At 42.9% G+C, this 22,471-nt stretch overlaps 1 long non-coding RNA gene across 1 annotated transcript in view; it reads right to left on the bottom strand.

Moving 5' to 3' along the window:
• Positions 1 to 2,949: 2,949 nt before the first annotated feature.
• The window catches only part of LOC129509874 (uncharacterized), a 48,729-nt gene continuing 29,207 nt past the window's right edge, over positions 2,950 to 22,471 (bottom strand). Inside the window, exons 2-4 of the long non-coding RNA XR_008664426.1 lie at positions 22,145 to 22,271; positions 11,548 to 11,624; positions 2,950 to 3,349 (exon numbers count right to left, since the gene is read on the bottom strand). This is a non-coding gene — a long non-coding RNA (uncharacterized LOC129509874). The remainder of the gene's footprint in view (positions 3,350 to 11,547; positions 11,625 to 22,144; positions 22,272 to 22,471) is intronic.

Below are 22,471 nucleotides of genomic sequence, written 5' to 3'. Positions count from 1 at the left end.
CACTGGGGGACATAGCAATTGAACCAAGTCGGCAAAGACCCCTGCCCTCCAGGAGCTTGCACTCCACCGGGAGGAGACAGACAATGAGCACATAAGTAGTCCAATTACGAGGTGTGTCCTCCACGGACAGGTGTGACAGAAAATAAAGCCTGGAAGGAGAAATGGCGTGGTGATGTATGTTGCGGGGAAGGGTATTGGAAGTTTTAAATGGGTTCTCCCCACGTCACTGAAGTGATGCTTGAGTCAAGTCCTGAAAGTAGGGAGGAACAAACCAATGGACTATCTGTGGGTGAGCGGGGGCGGTGGTGGTGACAGCATAAGAGATCTCCAGGCATTTGGGGAAGGGACTTGTGAAATCTGGGTTATTTATTGATTATTTTTCCTTTTCTGTCTGATATTCATGTTGGACATGCAGTTGTAGGGACACACTCCCGAAGGTGGGTGTATGGTACTTAGGAGAGAAGTTACGGGTTGAGGGACAGCCTTATGTTAGTTAACATTTATTCAACACTTGTTATGTGCCAAACAGCACGCTAGGTACATTTTGCATTTTCTCACAATCCTAAGAAAGAAGGGCTCTTCTCATCATTATTTCCATTTCGTGGGTGGGACAAGATACAGTGAAGTTTGTCTTTGCCCAGGTCCACACAACCATCATGGAGAGAAACTGGGAACTGAACCCAACTGCAGGTCTATCTAGAGTTGAGCACCAAGCAGCTGTGTCACATTTCCCCCCTAGAAGCACCGAGGGGCTGGATTTCCGCACCCCACCCCCAGATCTATTGAGATATAACTGACATATAACGTTGTGTGAGTTTAAGGTATACAGTGTGTTGATCTGATATATTTGCAAAATAATTACCATCATAGTGTTAGCAAACATCCTTGTCATGTCACATAAATACTATTTCTTCGGTGGTGAAAATATTTAAGATCTACTCTTTTAGCAAGTTTCAAGTATATAATAAGTATTATTAACTATAATTACTATGCTGGACATTAGATCCTTAGAACTTATTTATCTTATAACTGGAAGTTTGTACCCTTTGATCAACATCTTCCCATTTCACGGTCTCCAGCTCTTGGCAACCACCACTCAATTCTGTTGCTATGAGTTTGGCTTTTAGATTCCACGTATAAGTGATATCATCTAGTGTTTATCTCTATCTTACTTCACTTAGCATAATGCCTTCAAGTTTCATCCATGGTGTCACAAGTGGCAGGATTGCCTTCTTTTTCTTGGCTGAATAATATTCCGTTACATATGTGAACCATATCTTTTCAATCTACCCACCAGTTGATGGACACTTAGGTTGTTTCCCTATCTTGGCTCTTGTGAATAATGCTGCAATGAGCATGGAATTACAGATACCTTTCTGAGATCACGTTTTTATTAGCTGTGGCTACATATCCAAAGTGGAATTGCTAGGTCATAGTTCTATTTTTAATTTTGGGGCAGACCTCCATACTATTTTCGGAAGTGACTCTACCAATTTACATTTGAAGAGGGGAGTAGAGGGAGCTGTCCTCCAAGGAGTAAACTTTGGGACCTGAGTGACTAGTGCTACAAGGGAATTCACATTTATTGAGCTCCTACTGAGAGCCAAGCATGTACTCATTTTCTTTTATTCTTCATGACAATGCTTTGAGAGGGGCATAACCATTGCCCATTGACAGATGAGGAAACTGTGGTTCTAAGAGAATTAGTACATTTTTGAGGTCATGTGGCAGAGCAACAGAGTGACAGATGCAGACTGAAAGGTAAAGCTTGATGCCTCCTTTTCCTGTTGTCCAGAAGCCCACATCTAGGGCTTTCCACTGTCTGCCCTTGATAATCACTATAACCTGATATGCAGGGGTGAGGAATGAGGAAGTCACTCAGGGTGATTTACATTTAAACTCCTCAACCTAGAGGTAGGTTCTTAACCTCTTTTAAAAATTATATAAACATATAATAAAAATAGAAACACCTTTATATATGTATTTGGGGAGTAGGTAGTTATCACACATCTATAGAAGGTTTTAATCTAAGGCTTTAATCTTCTCCACCAAAATGCAGAGATTCCCAAATGCACAAAATATACAGTTTCCAGGGGTTCCCTGAGATTAAGAAATATGTGGTAGCCCTGAAAACAGATTTTTTTTCCTATTTCAATTAAATTTGCTTAAGTTGTATCTGAAGATTCTAAAATAAGAGATTCACAGGTTTATAGTGATTTAGCTCTTCAAGAGCTAACAGAGCTTTCACTTGCCCATCTTCCCATTTTGGAGGTGGTCTAGGAGGCAGAGGGAATTGGTAAACTCTCATAGATAGTCAAGTATAGAATTGGTTATCAAACTCCATTTCCCCTAGACCACAGAGTAGTGCTCCTTCCTCTGCCCCAGAGGGAAGTCACACATGATAGCCACTCACGACTTGGTTCAGGTATCAGAATGTGGAAGAGATTATTGAGCCAGATCAAAAAGTTCAAAATCCGTGTAGATTTTAGACATATTAGCATTTACCCGTGTCTTTTATGAAAGCAAAACAAACATCCTACCATAAGGGAAACAGGTATTAGCTTTAATAGTGGTCATGTACCAGGACCCCACTAAGCAACCTTTGCTGCTCCTCCCCTCCCTTTGCTGGAGATGCCTCTTAACCCCTCTGGCTGATATCTGACCCATGGAATTGACCATTTGTTTAGGTGTCATGAGGATACAGACGATATTTCATTTTCTCGGTACTCCCTGGGGCAAAGCCAAGCATAGAGCTCTGACTCACTCGAGGCTTGGGGAAGAAGAACCTTTTCATTATCCATCTGATTACATTAGAAACCTCTGATGTTGCAGACTCCCATTTCTGTGAGCCCTCTAGGAGAAGCTGTCACTGAGTTTGACCTGTGGGAAGACCAAAGCTATGGGAGGTCCCGAGATCACCTTATACGCTTGATGGGAGGAGATCTCTCACCTGTGACCAAGCAGTTTTTCATGGCATTTCCTCTCTAACTCTCTCAACCAGCTGCAAACAGCGACATCTGCTCTGTGTAAGGTATCATGTTAGGTACTGTGGGCAAATCAAAGATAAGTTAAATCAAGCAAGCGATGACCTATCCCTGAGCTAGGTGCTGTGGGAGAGGATGATGATGGTAAAGCGTCCCTCAGAAAGTACCTGCTATGTGCCAGGCACTGTACTATGTACCCCATGTGTGTTTACTCAAATCTTCACAATGGTGCAAGGTAGGAATTGTTCCCATTTTACAAATGATGAAACTTAAGTCCAGAGAGGCTCATTCACTGAATAAGCAGCATTGGTATTCGAAGCATTGTTGTCTGGCTCCAAAGCTTGCATCCTTCTCTCTGCACCAGACTGAGATAAAAAAAAAAAAAAAAAGTGGCAGAAGGTTCATTGTTAGCCCTGAAGGAAATTACAGCAGAAAACAGAATGTGATCAGGGTCCTGAGCAAAGCAGAGGTCAGGGAGGGGACGGCAAGGCAGAGCTGTCCAGAAGAGAGGGCTCTGCAGAGGGACTCTTGAGGTCAGTCTTCCTTGCCTAGGACAGCACTCGGTCTGCCGACTTGGATTCTAATCCTGCTTCCCTCATTTAATAGCTATCAATGTGACCTTGGGCAAGATAATAAAGTGAACTCTAGCATCAAACAAACCTCGGTTATATCCCAGTCCTTCTAATTTATTAGCTGTGTGTCCTTGGGCAAGTTGCTTAATCACTCTGAGCCCCAGTTTCCTCATCTGTGAAATGAAGATCAGGATAGTCCCTAACTCAGATTGGGCTGAGGTGAAGATTGAATGTGACAAGGTGTGTAAAGTGCTTAGGACAGAGTAATAGTAACAGTATCAGTCAAGAGTTATTAAGGGCTTACTAGGTGCTAGGCATCGTGCCCCAAATGCCATATATACATTACCTGATTTAGTCCTGATAATAATATTACGAGGTGGGTGCTATTGCTGTTATGAATGACATTTTATAGGTGAGGAAACTGAGTCTCAGAGTGGTTGCCCAAGCCTGCAGGGCTAGCAGGTGGCAGAGCTGGAATACAATGCACCCAGCGAATGAGAGTAATAATGTAAAAAGAATTGGAGGTGTGTGAGGCGTCTGCTTCATGAGGTAGATTGAGGTCTTAGGGACTTGAAGGAGAATTTTTGCCCTTGATGTAGCACAGATGGGAGAGATGAGAAGCTCCCCTTCTCCTGGACAGGGGACACTGGCTATAGCAGAGGCATTTCCTTTGCCTCCAAAGGCAGCAGATCAGAGGATCCCAGAACTGAGAGATTCCAGCTCCCTCTGGGCAAACCTGTCCTCTCTGGTAATTACAATTTGTCAATTTTGTTGTGGGTTCCCCAGCCCTGAACTTCCGGTAGCATAGCATTGCCCGCTAAGGTAGAGCTCTGTAGCAGTCCTTTGTGCAGTAGGCAGGTGAAGATTAATTGCCAAGTCATCCAGGGCTGAATTCATATCACGTGCTCAGGGAAAGTCTGGAAACCCTGAACTGGGGGCTGGAGTGTGAGGGCACAGGGTGCCAGAACACAGAGTGTGAAAACCTGCGTACTCTGGAACCAGGGAACCGGTCCCTTCTTCCTTATGCCCCGGCAGCTCCTCTGGTAGGACAAGGGAAACAGGTTGCCAACGCCAACCTGTGTGCTGCAGCCTGGAGGGCAAAAGGGAGTGTGTGCAGTTTTCTCAAATGACTCTGGCTGTCCTCTTATGGCTGTGGGCTTTGCCCATCATTTTGCCCAGGAATCTATGGTGGTTCCAAAATTTCTCCAGAAAGAGCCTTTAAGTTGTGATCTGGTTTGAAGGCAGGTGGCGGCTGTGTTTGCACTGTGCTCTCTACAAGCCCGATGCCATTGTCCATAACAAAGAAACAAAGACCGAGGGTAGGGAGCTGTTGGGAGTTTTACTGGGGCTAAAGCCCTCCCAAGATGCCTGTGTATTGCCACTGCCAGGATTTACTTTCCAACCAGATTTGTTAAAACCATCAAAGTTAATGGAAAACATCACAAAGCAAAATTTATGGCAGTAGGCTCCTTACAGCTGACTTTCAAGTCACTGGCCTGTCTGAGCTCTTCTGGTATAGTCAGGATCACCAACTTCTGAGATGTCAGAATCAGAAGGACCCTAGAGATCATCTAGTTCAGGGCTCAGCAAACTATAGCTGGTGAAACAACCCAGCCCATGCCTGTTTTTGTAAATAAAGTTTTATTGGAAAACAGCCATACTCATTCACTTGTGTTTTGTCTGTGGGTACTTTCATGCTACCAAGACAGAGTTGAGTAGCTGCAGTAGAATGATCTGTCCTGCAGAACCTAAACTATTTACTCTCTGATCCTTTATAGAAAATGTTTGTTGACCCTTGATCTAGTTTAACACTGTTATTTTACATGTGGGAACACAAAGGCACAGAAAGGGGAAGGGATTTGCCTAAAATAGAGCCAGTGTTAGTAGCCTAGATGTTTGACCCCATCCCCATGACTGTTTTTTGCCACTGGTTTTTTGTTTTGTTTTTTTACCTCTGTTTCTGCAGCCTGGTGCGGGTTCTGAGTTTGAATCCTAGTGACAGTTGATGAGATGTGAGACCTTGGCAAGCTATGTAATCTCTTGCAGCTTCCATTTTTTTCACCCGAGACCTGGGGATAATGCATCCTTGAGATAAGGCACATACTAGGTGGTTGTGAGAATTAAAGGAGCTGTAGTATATAACACTTTAGGATGGGAACTGGCTCATAAAAAAGCACGATAAAAAAAGTGTGCTACTATTATTGGTGTCCTCTGTGATTTTATATGTATTAATCTTATCCCCTACCCCTGCCACATTTCATGAAGGAAAGGGCTACCCCTTACCACTGGTTCTTTAACTTTTTCGGTCCTAGACTTTGTTGGGGGTCTACTGAGAGCTGTGGACACATTGCTTTATTCCACACTTTGCCTGAATTTTTTATAGGAGCTTTCTCAGTGCCAGGTTCCTGTCAGGTCCCCTTGATCAATTGATCTCCACTCTGTTACTTCTTATTTTTGTTTGCTAGGCTTCTCTCCCTCTAATTCTATCTTGGTGTGACATCTTTCACTCTTGGGCAACAGAATGAATCCAGTGTTTTACCTTTCATCGTGGAGCAACACTTGAACTGAATAAAGTGAGTGGATGCTGACTTACTCTGTCTTTCCAGACCTCATGGTCTAAGATGAATAACGGGAATGTGCATCTGAGGGTGCACAGAGAATTGTGTCTGACATTGAACATGTATGTGAGTTAAATAAAGAAACAAATACATGGCATAGGTCTTGAATTTCTCCATCCTTCTTCTTCCTCTTTTGTACTGTCTGAACCAAATCATCCAACCTTTTTTGGGGGATTTTCACTTGCGTTGGCCACCAAGTTCAGAAAGGTCTAAAGGAAGTGGTGGGAAGCTTTTTCCTTGGGGGCATCTAAAAATTGTATCGGCTATTAGAAACCAGCTTTGGAGAGGGCAGACCCGGCCTCTGGGGAGCAAGGCGAGGAAGTGATGTCAGAGGACGATTTCTGTCTTCTTATTTCCATTCTCTGACAGAGATGACAGCGTAAGGCCCTGGGGTGAGGATGGGCTCTTTTTGGGAAAAGATTGTGCCATCCCTGTGGGTCCTGTGGGCATGGCAAAGGAGGGAGGAGTGTGAGAAAGAGGCAGTTTTCTTTGCCTATCACTGCCATAGACTGAAGAATGCTGGGACAGGAAATGTCCAGCGTTTCTCAGCTATTTACTGGACGCCAACCCGACAAATTTGGAAGGTTGCCTCAGGAGTCCTGAAAAGATGAAGGAAGAAGGAGGAGCCTTGTTTGTTTGTTTATTTTTTTCTTGCTTTTTGTGGGACTTCCCTGGTAAGTGCTTTTAGGTAGGTGGTATGAGGAAGATGTTGTGGAAACTTCTAGACAGAGCACCTAGTATAATGGCTATTAACCACATGGTATGAATTGCAAGTTTCTGGAGGGGCTTCCAAATGTCTCCCAGCCCTTTGGAGTGCTCTCCATTTAAAGGTAAGCATTGCCTTCTTCCCATGGCCCTATTTTAATTAACTGTAAGTACAGTTCTGCACCAAGCATATGCCAAGCTAATTCACAGGCTTCATCTTATTTGATTCTCCAAACAGCACTTTGGAGGAAGATATTGTTGGCTCCAATTTACTGATGAAAAAACTGAGGATAAGAGACATCAATAAACTTGCTTAAGGTTACCCAGAGATGGGATTAGTGCAGAGGCAGTTTGACTCAAAGTTGATGCTTTTCACCTCCCAGATAATCCAAATTTGGCTGCAGGCTGACCTCACTGCTAAACAAAACTACAGGAATTTCTGGGCAAACCTCAGTGGGCTGGGCACAGAGATCTAGAGAGGCAGAAGTCACTTTGGGCCATGTGCTACCACACAATACAAACATGAATTTTTTTCTGGAGTTGGATCTAAGGACTACATCTCTCTTGCTAACTCATCCTTGTGAGCTCAGGCTTGAATCTGAATTCTTCCAAGTGGAAGGGTGGGAGACCTGATCCAATAATTGTCTTTAAGGACTGCAAAGTTTATGTTATTGGTCCCATCATGGTAACCAACTATTGAAGGGAAAGATTGAGAGAGAGAGAGAGAGAGAGAGAGAGAGAGAGAAATAGAGAAAGAGAGTGTAAGCACATATATAGACTCCAAAGAGCATGAGAGATGCCAGCTGGACCTCAGGAAGTAGCTTATCAAATATCAGATCAAATTCTAGTTCCTGCCACTTCCTAGTTTTGTGACCTTGGGCAAAGTTACTTCATTTATTTAGGCTCCCAGTTGTTTATCTGTAAAATGGGGATTTTAATAATATTTACCCCGTATCAAGTTGTTATAAGGATTAAATGAGGCTTTGGCACCTAGAAAGCTCCCAGTAAATATTAGTTATCATCGATATTTTCTATCATCCTAAAAATACAGACTAGGTTTCTCAGTATCTGGAGTATTTAGGCACACATTTTCCTAGCTAATTTCTCAGTGATACTTTCAACCCTTCACTTGCTAGTTCATGCAACTGATTCCTTTGTTTTGTTTTTTTTTTTTCTGATACAAATAGCTCTGAAAAAACAGTGGCTGGAAAAATAGCAATAATATAAACAACAATAGCTATCATTTTTTTGAGAAATTACTGCATGCTAGGCTTGTGTTATGGGCTTTGCATGCCCCATCTCATCTTAACACTAGAATCCTATCAGGTAGGAGGAAATATCTATCTGACCTTTGAGATGCAACTTATGAAAATAACTCTATCACACTCAGAGCCCAGTGCTTGATGGAAATATTTCTTCATGCAGAGAACTCCTAGTGATAATGGAGACTGAGCCAGGGTGGGTACCGTTGGGCTCGGGAAGTGGGGAGTCGTAGGCCATTAGCCCCAGAAGCTTGCTGTGTGCAGAGGTAAAGGGAACCAGCTTGGTCTGGCAGGCAGGGCGACAGGCTCTTGGCCTATAATTCTTGGCCACTGGTACAATTAGTGTCAACAGGAATTTTCATCGTGTATCAGACTGAAGAGGGTCACAAACCATAAACCATCACATCAGAGGCCAACCATTTGTGCCCTAGATAGGGAAGAAAGGGGGACTCATGAACCTCCACCTGCCCTGGACAGTGCAGAAAGGACTAGATCCATGAGAAGGGGAAGAAGAGAAGGTGGGAAAAGGCAGGGAACAAACTCCAGTGAATACACATTTTAAATTAAATTCCGAGGTTTGAGTAGAGCAGTGAAAAGAAAATGAGGTATTCAGTCTAGAGCTATTTTCTCTCAAGTTAAGCTGGAGAACTTGTCCCTAAAACAGCTGGACCAGCTCCAAGTATAAAAGTTCAGTCGTTCATTGTCACCTTAAAACATTAGAATGTTCTTTTGCTCAGTCTGGGGTATTGCCCACTTTACGCCTTCTGGGTGCTGCTCTGTTGGAAGCCTAGAAATTTAGAAAGGAAGAAATATGGAGCCACTGAGCTGGCAAAGGTTTGCTTAGAGAGCCAGTGATGCTCAAGCTTTACTGGGCCTGAGTTACCTAGAGTGAGCCTTAAGATGCAGCCCCAGAGATTTTGATCCAGTAGGTCTGAAGTGAGGTCCAGGATGAATAAAGAATATTTCTTCCCCACAAGGATCTTTATGGGAAGGTGGGTCATAAACTAGCATTTACTAACAGTGTGGCATTAAATAACACTTCTAAAATCTTCAGTATCTCATCATTTGTCACACAAATGATGGCAATCGCAAATGCTATGAGTTTGAATTATACTGTGTGTGTAATGTGCTTTGTGTTGGATTTGACACATAGTAGGTCCACTCAATAATGTCAATTCTTCTTCCTCTAAGGGAGGAAGAGATTTCCCATGGCTGACTAGGTTAGCTGGTCTCTGCAGAGGAGGGGTGCTCTCTTTGGGGCTCTGGGGGAGTATATTCTACTCTCAAAGTAATTTTTTTCAACTCCATAAATGCAACCATTTTCATTCAGAATGAATATCTATCTAGAAACAATTATTTGTGTTCAATCTGGTCCCCTTGAACCCAACTGATCCACTTGCTCGATGTAACTGGAGGAAGAGAGGCATTCAGAATCAAAGCTGGAAGGGTTTGGAGAGGTTGTGTGGCCCTTCCCTCATGTCACAGATGGGGAAACCAAGGCAAGACAAATGATGTGACTAGGGTCACTCAGAGCCAGAACCAGGACTGAGTCCTCTAAGGTCTAGCCCAAGACTCTTAAAAATAAATATACTTAATATAACTTTTATTTGCATTATTTAATCACTAAACCGAAGGAAATAGATTTTAAAAAATTATTGAAGTAAATTGTTCCTATGGTAAAAGCTATGGAAAGGTACAGAGAACCAAAGAGAAATTTCCCTTTATTCCACTGTCCAGAGAGAACATCACTGTAAATATTTTGGTAAATGGTTTCTAGCCTTTCCACTCATACATGCACATGCATGTGCAGGTATGCCCACATATGCATGCACACACATAGAAGCACATCTTGTTTGGGTGCCTAACCCCTGTTCCCCTTGTACCCACAACTGTCTCCCGAGTTCCCCACAGCCAGACCCAGGCTGATGGTCCCCTATGGCTCTAGAGAGGGAGACACTGACCCCATCAGACCCAGAGAGAGCTCAAGGACCCTTTTGGTAAGGGATTAGGAGATGTGGGGATGAAGGTTTGGAGTAAGGTATGGCCGGGTATTCCAGTCATCATGTGACCACAGTGTGGGCTGTGGACATGAACGGAACTGAGTGATGTCTGTCCTCACACACTCCCACAGGAGTCACCAGAATAATTCCTGTGCGTTTAAGTGGCTAGTTGGCTGTTACAAGTGGATCCAATTCTTAGTAGAACTTTTGAATGAGTGACTTAATCTCTCTGAGCCCAGTTTCTGCCTCTGTAAAATGGGATAATACTTGGAAGACTACGGTGAAGATAATATACTACTGCTAGTACTACCAATAGCAATAATAATGATTAAATTTATAGCTGCCTCTATTAATTGTTTGCTGTGGTCAGGACTTATGCCAAGCAGTTTAATATATTGTTTCACTTAATCTTCACACCCACAGAGAATGGAAGGGGGATCTGTTGTGTGTGATTGCTTGCGTAACAGTGAAGGACTGAGATGCGGGACCAGATTCCAGCTGCCCTGATTCCTGTCACAGTCATTTTGCTAACTGATCCCTCCTGCTTCTTTGAACATTAGGTAGGGGGATCTTGGTGCTTTTCTGGGCCTCTTGGCTGGGAGCCACCTCTGCCCTCTGCAGGGGACAGGACATTGGTTCCAGACTAGAGACTGGGAAGTGCCTGCTGGGCTGTCGCTGAGAGGGCTGGGACACTGGCCAGAGCCCTCTCTGTCTGCAGCATCCTTCTTCCTGGCTGTGCCCCAGTGTTCCCTAGGTAACCACGGGGGACGCGGCACAGATTTATGGCCCTGCCGTTCCTGAACAAGTACCTGACATGTTCTGTCCGAAAGCAATGGTGTCTGGCTCCCAGATGACTCACTGGGCAGGGAACAGACACATGCGGGTGGCACAAAAGGAAGGAAAACCCCCACTTTCACCTCCCACAAACAGAGACACTGAGAGGAGATACCGAGAGGAACGGATCCATCATGAAGACTGTTTAAAAGTCAGATGCTCAAGGCTCCCATTTTATAGATGGGGACATTGAGGCCCTATTCCATCTGCTCCTTTATTTCGCAAGCATTGGTTGAACTTGGTGCCAGGCTATGTTAGATGGCCTGGGAATCACAAATACGGAAAAAGCACAGACTGCCATCAACGATGCTATTGACTAAGCAAAGGGAATAACGCTGTGCAACAGGGAATTGTCACCAGGGTGGGATGTGAAAAGTGTGGAAAGGCCTCAAGAGTTAGCATGTCAGTCATTTTTATTTAAATAGGTTCACGTTTTTGGGCTGGGGGGCAAGGAATTCTTTGCAGGCGGGCTGAGATTGCCTCTCCACCCCCTATCAGAGCCAAGGCACCTGCTGCAACTCTCCACCTGGCTGCATATAGGTCCCAAAGAGAATTCAATGTGTCTCTCTTACCACCAGCTTCCCCCATACTTCTCAAGGGAGACTCCGGCAACATACATTCTTGATCCGATGCAGTCCCAGCTGCAGCACTGGAAGAACAGAATGCATATTGGATGTTATTATAAGAACCAAGTGTCAATACAAAAATCATTTTGTCAGTAACAAAAAATACGTTCAATTTCATTTCATTATTTTAATATCAACTAGGTGCTAAGGAAAGCTGAGATGAACATGAAATCCCTCAAGAAGCTTCTAGAAAGGTTTTGGGATTTTTTTTTTTACAAGGTAACATCTGGATGATTTTAAGATAGTTGGATGTTACAGAACTGAAATTACAGTTTACAGCAGGTTCATTAGTTCATGCTGGTAGTTAGCACGTCTTTATTTATTTTTAAAGTATTGTTCCTATTGGGATTCTATTTGGTCTATTTGGCTGGTGCTGGAGGCAGGAGGGGATGCACCTGCTGAGAAGTCTCCTCACTTTTCCCTCTGAGGAAGGTGAACATGCTGCTCTAAGACAGAGAGAGAAAAAGAAGATTTGACTGGGTTGCTGTAGAGAGTCAACCATCTTTGGTCTCCACTCCTTAGGAGCTTGTTGGAATAGCACACATAGTTTACATAGTAAATAAGTCTACATTAACGTACTTACTTAAAAGTAATGTCAATGCATCCAAATGTAGGGGACGCCTGGGTGGCTTAGTGGTTGAGTGCCTGCCTTTGGCTTAGGGTGTGATCCCAGAGTCCTGGGATCAAGTCCCACATCAGGCTCCCTCTGAGGAGCCTGCTTCTCCCTCTGCCTATGTCTCTGCCTTCTCTCTGTGTCTCTCATGAATAAATAAATAAAATCTTTAAAAAAATACACCCAAATGTAGATTTTCTCTTTCAGAATAGTAACCTCAGCAGGCAGTAAGCTTGTTTCAATAATTCATTTAAAACTATGTTTTCCTCCTCTTTCAATATTGTTCTCAAACCAATGCACATTCTTGCATCCATCATGGTGGAGTCAAATATCCATTAGCTGAGAGCAGATGTGATTTTCAGAATTGATAGTCCTAGGTACCTAGCTCTGGTCTGTCTCAGATCCATCCATGACTTCCCCTGTGCTGTTTTATAAGGCTGGGGGCTGATCCCACCCATCCTCCAGGCTCCCTTGCTTCCAGCTGGATTTGGTCAGAGGGGAGCATGGCAGCAGGGCGAGAAACAGAAGTTATTCTTTAACAAGAAATGTATGGGACCTCTATGGAGGAAATGACAAAACTTCAGTGAGCAGCACTAAAGCGGACCTGAATAAATAGAAAGATATGTTACACTTCTGGAAGTATTGTAATGATGTCAATGTCCCACAGTTTAATCTATTAATTGAAGACAATTACTTAAAAAAGATATCAATGAGATTTGGAGGGAACTTAACAAATGATTCCAAAGTGCTTTTGGAAGAATACATGCTTAAGAATAGCCAAGAAAATTTGGAGAAAGGAAGGTTATGTGCAGGGAATTGCCCTACCAGATTAAAATGCTTGACCATGTGACTGGCAGAGGTTAGGCAGGCAGATCCCCAGAATAGAACAGATCATCTAAAACTAGATTCAACAATGCATGAAAATTAGTATGTAAAAAGATGACATTTCCGTTTTTCACAAATGGTGAAAATTTTTAAATATTTGGAAAAAAATAGTTAGAGCCTTACTTCTCACTTTACATGAATTATACACTCCAGATAAATTAGAGATTTAAATGTAAAATATCTAAATCATAGAAATATTAGAAGAAAGTCTAGGTACGTATTTTTAGTTCTTTAGGGTTAGTGAAATTCTTTTTAACAATCAACATCAGAAATCATGACAGATTAAAAAAAAAGAAATCATGACAGAAACAAGTACAAATATAAATAAAAATGTGAAGCATATAACAAAATTTCCTACATTATCAAGTTAAAACACAAAGGAAGTATTAAAAAGATTTTCAACTTATATGAATAAGGATAATTAATATTCTAGATATTCAAAAATCCTTGTAGATCAACAAGGAAAAGATGAATAACATCCAAATAAAAATGTGAAAAGAACGTGAATGGATAAATCTTAAATAAAATATATTGATGATCAATAGTCATATACAAATTTGTGTAGTGATAAATATCTAGCTTTTACCTACTGGGCAGATAGAAAGGAATAAAATTAAGTCTGAAAAGTCTGGAAAGAGTGAGAGAAAATTGATCATCCCATACAGTGTCTATAGGTGTGTAAATCAGCACATTTGTCAAGGGAGTTTGACAAGAGGTGTTATAAGACTTGCAAATGTGTATTCTTTAACATAGCAATTCCACTTCTTCGAATTTACCTTAAGGAAACAAGCAAACAAATGCACAAAGATCTGTTTATCACAGTTTTGATATAAAAACAAATCGACACAAACACACTCACACCTAGTTGGAAGCATCCTAAAAGTCTGCTAGTAGGGAATTGCTTAAAGCATTCGGAGAAGGCAATGCAGCCATTTAGAGGACAGAGATGGAAAATTGTGATGTAGTATATACTTAATGAATAGCCTTTCCAGAAAATATTGGAAGTGAAAAAAACTAGATGACAAACTTTACGAATAAAGTCTGCTGTTACAATACATATAGAAATGTGTAGGTGATTTTAAAAGAGGTGATAAACATATAACAAATACATTGGCTGGGATTATATTGGAGTAGGTAGAGGGATTATAGAAGGTTTCATAATTTCCCCTGTTTTCTAAAGGCTTCCCCCCCTTTTAAAACAGACATGTAATCAATTGTCTTCCTCTTCTAAAAAATAATAATAATTTTGGAAAGACAAAATCAATTGTATCAAAATCTGGAATCAAAGCGGGAGGCTTTTTTTAATTTAGAGCTTCACTAAAATGGTACTTAACCACTTTTCCACAAACTTTTTGGCCCATTTTGTTCCTTTAGCTAGAAATATTCTTTCCAAGATGACTTCCCCCTAACAATCCCAATCTTTTCCACTTATTAAAATCCCACTCAGACTTTCAGGGTTGGCTAAGTACCAGCAGGAACTCCCCTCTCCCACACACCGTCCTCAGCCTTGCAGCCAGATTTGCTTTGTCCTTCTTCAGTGCTCCCAGCACACGTCAGACACTGCTATAGCACAGTCCACACCTGCAGCTGGGTGCAGTAGTTTCTTGGGAATTTCTTGTCTTAATACCCCCGACCCTGCCTTTGCAGGAGCATCAAAGTGGAGTTTTATGGGCTGAGATACAGGTGGGGAAGCCCTACCTGGGATATTGGAAGGCATCATGTTGGAGGGGGATGCAATACTTACAACCACAAAAGTCCAAAAGCAGGAATTAGGGAGAGGACCAAATCTGGCAGGCTGGACAGACTTATGCTGGGACTAGACATCATATCTATCAGGCCCACGAGTTTGTAAGGACTCTTTGCTCTAGTTGATGGAATATCAGCTGCAACTGGCTTAAGCAAAACCAAGAATTTATTATAAGTCAGTTGAATATAATAAGCAATTCAAAACCTGGCATGTATCCGGGCTTCAGTAGCAAATGGAACCAGGGCTTCAAGACCCTTTGGATAAATTCTCATATACTGTATCTCAGCTTTGTTTCCCTTCACAGGATGAAACCTCTTTTCCTCTGATCCACATGATGAGAAACAACCACAAAACAACTCCCGTTTTTACATCTTAGAATGTAGGCAGCCACAAAAAGCCTGGCTTCTTTCCATCTTGTTCCCAAACTTCCACAGAAGGGCTCAGACAAGTCTGCATGGGTCAGAGGTTCTGCCTCTGGGCCAGTTGGCTATTTCTGGGAAATGGGTCTTATGATTGGCTCAGGTTGGGTAGGTAACCAGCCCCGGGCCATCTACCTTTGCCAGGGGAAAGGGGGGTGTCACATTATTCTGAGATGACTTCTATGGTGACCATAGAAAGAGGTGCCTCACAGCTATTCACTAGAGCACATAAGGATCCAAAATGGGATGGAGGAGAGAAAAGCAGGAAGGGTTTGCCTACAAAACCACTCAAAACTTGAAAACTATTCTTAAGAGCCAGCAGGAGTACACTGTTTGGGTGGATTGGGCAGCTGCCTTATTTTTTCCTTCTAAATTATAAATGCTCTGAGGCCCTGGATGTTTTTGTTGTTGTTTCTCATTTCCTAGTGCTTGTCCTAACCCCTTACACCTAATGGGTGGTCAGTGAAGGTTTGTTGTAATTTTGATCTATAGCATTCTCATTGGGGTTTTTGCAAACTGTATCTGTAGTACTTCAAAAAAGAGTACTAGAAGCATTTTTGACATTAAGAAATAAATCCACAGCCTCCCTCCCCAGTTAGCTGCTTTGATAAGAGCACTCACTTGGAAGGGGAAGTCTTGGTAAGCATGGCAATAACTTGTTTCATTTCCCCAGTCCCTTTGTGTGTGAGTGATATGTGTGGGAGAAGCACATAGATGGAATTTGGGATGCATATTGAGCATCTCACAGCGGCATGCAGACTTCCCATTTCTCTTGGGCTCTTGTCAGTTATACCAGGGCCAGTTTTAGCCAGAGGTCAAGGGTGCAAATTTCACTCTATAGATTCAAGAATTCAGATATATTCAGTGAGGATTCTTTTTTTTTTTTTATGATAGTCACAGAGACAGAGAGAGAGAGAGAGAGAGAGGCAGAGACACAGGCAGAGGGAGAAGCAGGCCCCATGCACCGGGAGCCCGACGTGGGATTCGATCCCGGGTCTCCAGGATTGCGCCCTGGGCCAAAGGCAGGCGCCAAACCACTGCGCCACCCAGGGATCCCGTCAGTGAGGATTCTTTTAGTGGAAAGTCTGTGCCAACCTACTTAAGCACAAAGAATTTATTGGTTCACGTCAAAGAATCTCTGGCTTCAGGTGAAGCTTGATACAGGGCTCAAACAGTACCAGAATACAGATTCTCTATCTTTTTTTTTTTTTTAATTTGCTTCTTTCATAAGAGGGCTATTTTTTAAATTTTTATTTGTTTATTTTTAAAATATTTTCTTTATTTATTCATGAGAGACACACAGAGAGATAGGTAGAGGGAGAAGCAGGCTCTTCGCAGGGAGCCGATATGAGACTCGATCCCAGGACCCCAGGATCATGCCCTGAGCCAAAGGCAGATGCTCAACCACTGAGCAACCCAGATGTCCGAGGCCTATTTTTTTTAAAAAAAAGACTTATTTATGTATTTTGGAGAGAGAAAGTGGGAGGCAGGGCAGAGGGATAGAGAACCTCAAGCAGGCTCCCTGCTGAGCACATAGCCCTACTCGGGACTTGATCCCACAACTCTGAGATCATGACCTGAGCCGATATTAAGAGTCAGACGCTCAACTGACTGAGCCACCCAGGTACCCCAGGGATCTATTTTTAAACAAGGTTTCCCATCATGTTCCCACAAATTACTGCCAACACTTCTTGGGGCTACTACATCTTTCCAGGTTTATATCCAGTAGAAAAGATGAAAACCCCTTTCTGTGCTATTTGACTTCAGTCTCATAGCCCTATTTGAGTTATGGGTCCAACTCTGAACCAGTCACTGGCTGGGGGTTACGGGGTGCATGAGATGCACTGCTTGGTTTAGTTTAGTGATATGCTCACAACTGGAGTAAAGCTTAAAAGTTGAGAGTGGTGAGGTCAGCTCCCTCAAACAAAATTGGGGTATGATGTCACAAGAGGGAGAGATGCTGGGTGGCAAAATCAGCAGCAAAGGTCACAACATACATGTTTGGCAGGGATTTCAGGGACCTGTGGTCTAAACAGCTCATTTCATAAGCTAGAAATCTGAAATCTAGAGAAGGAAAAGAGCTCACCACAGGACACACCACAAATTAAGAGCAGAGCCAAGGGTTCTTAAATTCCCATTTAGAGCTCTTTGCACTAAAGCACCTACCCTTTAAGGACCCATCTCTACACCTGGGTCATCATCTCCTACCTCAAGTTTTATGTCCATGAGAGATAATAGAAGCAGGGCTGCCAGGTACAGTTGTACAGGCTAAGGACTGCACAATTCTGGGGGTTCCATTTACATAAAAATCTATATAAATGGTGCTCTCTAGACAGGCATATTTTGGAGTCCTGCACAGGAGAATAGATCTGGAATTTGTTTTTTAGCAGGGATGGCAAATACTTGTCGCATGTAGTGACACTTCTCTCACTAGTATCCACGACATGCATTCCCTGTCAATCATGTCACTCTTTCCTACTAAACTCAGACTTAATCACAGAATCTTTTTCAAACCAACACTTTAGGTTCCCACCAGTTTTCAATTGTAGCTGGCACTTAAGCTAATATCTATTTGCCTTCCTGTTCTAAAATGGGTAGCTCAAATCTGTCTTCAGAATGATACTCCTCCCAAGCTTTTACCTTAGTTTCTATTCATCAATATTAGCACCAGATAGTGAGGAAACTTTCCCCCAAAATAAGCAATCAGTACTGCCATGATAATTTCAAAAAGTGTTTTAAGGATTAAATGAGATAATATAAATGAAGTTCTTAGATAGTGATGGGTATCTTGCAAATAGTCAATAGTTAGTAATTTAAAACAATAAGAAAATATTTAAAAATCACCCTGTTGAGGGATCCCTGGGTGGCTCAGCGGTTTAGCACCTGCCTTTGGCCCAGGGCGCGATCCTGGAGGCCTGGGATCGAATCCCACGTCGGGCTCCCGGTGTATGGAGCCTGCTTCTCCCTCTGCCTGTGTCTCTGCCTCTCTCTCTCTCTCTCTCTCTCTCTCTGTGTGACTATCATAAATAAATAAAAATTAAAAAAAATATTTAAAAAAAATCACCCTGTTGGAATCTATAAACATATATCTGATGTGCTAACAGCGCCTAATGTTTATATTCTTTTTTTAAAATTATTTATTTATTCATGAGAGACACAGAGAGAGAGAGGCAGAGACATAGGCAGAGTGAGAAGCAGGCTCCCTGCAGGAATCCCAGTGTGAGACTGGATCCCAGGACTCTTGGATTATGACCTGAGCCAAAAGTGCTCAACCACTGAGCCACCCAGGTGTTCCTAATGTTTATATTCTTGATCTAACCCCTAGGTTATGAAAATAAGTCAGAGGCAGAAATTATTGAGTATTATTGAGAATTAGAGCTTTATCAGTGTTTCAGTTGCCACACGCAGACACACAGACATACACATACCCCTCCTGGGAATCAGGTTCTGGGATCCAGTGGCTTTTAAAATCTATGCAGTAATTGTCTCTATTCTTAGGTCTTATGGCTATCTCATGAGTCAGTCTTTCTTTTTTCTCTTTCCCCAAACCTTCTATCTCTCTCAGTCTCTGTCTCTCTCATCTCTGTTTTTAGAGGAGAGCAGCAAACTTGCAGGGTTGTGGTTATGGCAGAGGCCAGAAGGGGCCGTCCTTCAGTGGTACTCTCTGGCAATCCAGAAGCAGCCAAACATATTTGGGCAGGGTGACAGATACTAAGACAACTGGTTTCTTTGAGTGGAGTCATAGATAGAGCCAGCAGAGATACTTTGCTCAGGGCTTCTCTGCCTGTGGTTTGCCAGCCTTGCCAGGCTGAGTGAGGAGAGGGGGAGGGAGCAGGAAGGGGCAGCGGGTGTTATTAGCTCGATGACATTGGAGGCAGGAGCTGTGCCAACCTCCGAGTGTCCAGGCATACCAGGCTCTGGCAGAGATATTTCTTTTCAGGTGCCAGTGTCCCTTATCCCTATCCTGATATTGGGCCTTTACTAAGTGGACCTAGAAGAGGTGGCCAAACTCCTAAGATGCCTGCTTACCTCAGAGTGACAGAAAATGTCTCTGTAGGAAGGGACTTTGAAGACTGTGTGATTCAGACTTTTCATATGAAAGATGAAGGGAGCCTGGAAGCCAAATCTTTTTTTTTTTTTTTTTTAGTTTATTCATGAGAGACGAACAGAGAGAGAGAGAGAGACAGAGAGGCAGAGACACAGGCAGAGGGAGAAGCAGACTCCATGCAGGGAGCCCGATGTGGGACTAGATCCCGGGTCTCCAGGATCGCGCCCTGGGCTGAAGGCGGCACTAAACCTCTGAGCCACCCGGGCTGCCCTGGAAGCCAAATTTTGACTCAGTTGTTCCACCAACAGAGATAGTCCTGGGCTGTTTTGAAGACTCAGATGGAACCATTCTGTGGAGGGTAATGTGTTGACTCTTGACCTTGGAGAGAGGTGGATAGGGATCTCAGGTGCCTTGGAAGGCCATTGAAAGAAACATATTTTGGGGCAGAAAAGTTTTAAAAAATCTGCTTCAATGACAATCTGCTTTATCCATGCATGGGACTGGTCTGAGACATAGCCAAATAAGCCAGTGAGAGAGGCAGAGGCATCCAGGAAAATAGCCTCACGTCCCAGAATCTGCATGTCCATCTCGGCTTTGCTACCTCCTTGCCGTGTGACTTTGGTTAGCGGCTTGCTGGGCTGAGCCTTGATTTCCTCTTCGGTTGCGTGGGGGGACAATTAAACCATTGCCAGTTGTCCTTAAAGGGTTGCTGGGGATTTAAAAAAAGGAAAGGAAAAAAATGCAAGCAATTTCCAAATTGCTCCATATTATGTAAATAATTATTTGGGATCTGGACAGAATTCTTCCATGGAGCTCTTTCATTATCACAGAAGGGAATTTTTGGATTCTCATGTACTGGGCACTGAGATTCTGTTGTGGTGACTAGGAGAAATAGGTGCTTTTCCTGCCCCATGCTGGGCAGTGCTCTCTGTCCTTGAGCATTTTGTCGAGGGGGTGGTTACACTTAAGTTCCCAGTGGAGCGAGGCTGATGAGTATGCTACCCTGAGATGATCACATCGTAAAACAAGAATGGATTTGACAGAGGACTTAATGTGCTCTTCAATATGCACTCGGTTTCACATAATATTATTTTTCCAAATCCTGCAAAATAAGCGACCTATTGAGCCCCTACCTTTCTTCCCCACACTTCCACACCCACATTCCCTGAACAATAAATCATCAGATGTGTCCTCTCCTCCCAGAGCATGAACCTTCCATCTGAGTCAGAAGGAACACTTGAGAATTCCAGGAACACATTTAATCACTTAAAATTGGTCGATGCCATACCGTCTCTGGGGAATTGATACACGCGGTGGGAATTATAGCGAGCGTTCTTGTGGCAACATGGTGCTGAAAAGATGACTCCTTTCAGGCTCAGGTTTGGTTTCAGATCCAAGGCTTTTAAGGTTTTAAGCTGTCTACATTGATCTTGAGTAACTGAATTGGAAAGTGTTCTCTCTTCTTCCTTTGCCTGTCGGTGCTTGTTTGCTTATTTATTTACTTAAGCAGAAGAATGCCCCATTTAAACTGCATTCATTTCTAGGAAATAAAATTATAAAATCTTTGTTCTGCTTAATCTTCAAGTAACAGATATCATTTACGGATTCCACAAATCTTCCTGGAGATCCTTGTATGTGCCAAGCACTGCACTGGGTACCAGGATACCAGATTCATGGGGTGGACACTCAGCCATCCTTTTGCCCATTATTCATTCATTCATTCATTCAACAAATATTTACTGAGCATCTCCTATGGGTATCAGGCACTACATTCTATGAAGGGGACACAGAACAAGACAGTTTTCAGAACACAGAACACAGAACACAGAACACAGAACCATCCCTGTTTTCATGGATCTTAGAGTCTTCTGGGAGCATTAAAACATGAGTTGTGTCTTTTAGGAGCTCATAGTTTGATGGGTGAGGAAGACACATGCACAACCCCTGCAAACTGCTATGTTAGGATTTTAGTGCAGTTGCATAGAACAGGTCTCTGGAATGCCTAGGAGAGGATGGGGATGACATTAGGGAAGGCTGGGACTGTAAATATTGAGTGCAAGCTTTGGAGGCCTAAGACCTGAATGCCAGCTTTGCTTCTGGTGACTTTGTGATCTGGACCTCCTCCAGTCTTGGTGTCCTCTTCTATGAAATGAAGATAGCTGTGGCATCTACCAGGGTTGTTAAGCTTCAACAAAGTTCTGTTGGTAAAGCACTTAGCACAGTACCTGGTGGCATTCTTCTTCTTCAGAGTCCATTCTGGACAGTTTCCTAAAAAGGTGAAGGTCCCATTGGTTCTGAGATGTAGTGGGCTGATTTTGAAATGGATCCAGTTGGTCTTTCCTGCCATTCTGGTCTAGAAGGGCAATGCCAGGTGAGAGGAAGTGGATTGGGCTTAGGCCAGGTCCACTTGTTGGCCTAGGTCAGCATTTCCCAAAGCATGATGTGCATAGATAATGTTTAGGTGGTGCCGAGGCAAACACTGAACACTGTTAAGAGCTATGTATTTTACATGCACTACAAAGATACTATTTTTCCATTTTCAATGGTTCTATAATGCTTACTTTAAAAATCAATTTATATAGTTTAAAACAACTGATATGATTAAAAGGAGAAGCTTAAGGATTAGCAGAGTGCATGTGAGACCAGGCATGGTACTTGCTTGTGGAGTTTTGGGGAATGCTGGCCTAGAATGAGGCTCTTAAGGGTACCAGTTCTCCCATTCCTGATTTGTCAAAGGGAAGTGACAACATTACCCCTGGGAGCAAGAAGATGACATGAGAGGCTGTGTGGCAAAGGCCGTGCAGGGGGCTTTGGATGAATGCCCACCTTACCTGAGCTGCTCTGTTCCTGCCTCCTTATAGATCTCATTTCCCCCTTTGATTGTCTTCATTGCCTGTATTGCTATTTCAAATCATCTTGTTTACAATTCTCCTCCATAATTCTGAAAATCCAAATGCCCTGAAAATGGAACATAAGAACAAAATAGATTTGGAATTCATCTGTTTATTTTTGATATAAGCTTGCAGTTTTTGCAGCAAAATCTGAACTGAACTGAGGTAAAGCTATCTTTCTCTTTAATTTATCCTTAATTTCTGGGATAATTCATCCAAGCTCACACAATTAGTAGGTGGCAGAGCTGGGACTGAAATCCCAGGCCT

This window comes from Nyctereutes procyonoides, unplaced genomic scaffold (genome assembly GCF_905146905.1).
Source record: "Nyctereutes procyonoides isolate TBG_1078 unplaced genomic scaffold, NYPRO_anot_genome, whole genome shotgun sequence".
NCBI lineage: Eukaryota > Metazoa > Chordata > Mammalia > Carnivora > Canidae > Nyctereutes > Nyctereutes procyonoides.
This window is presented reverse-complemented; position numbering and strand designations above follow the sequence as displayed.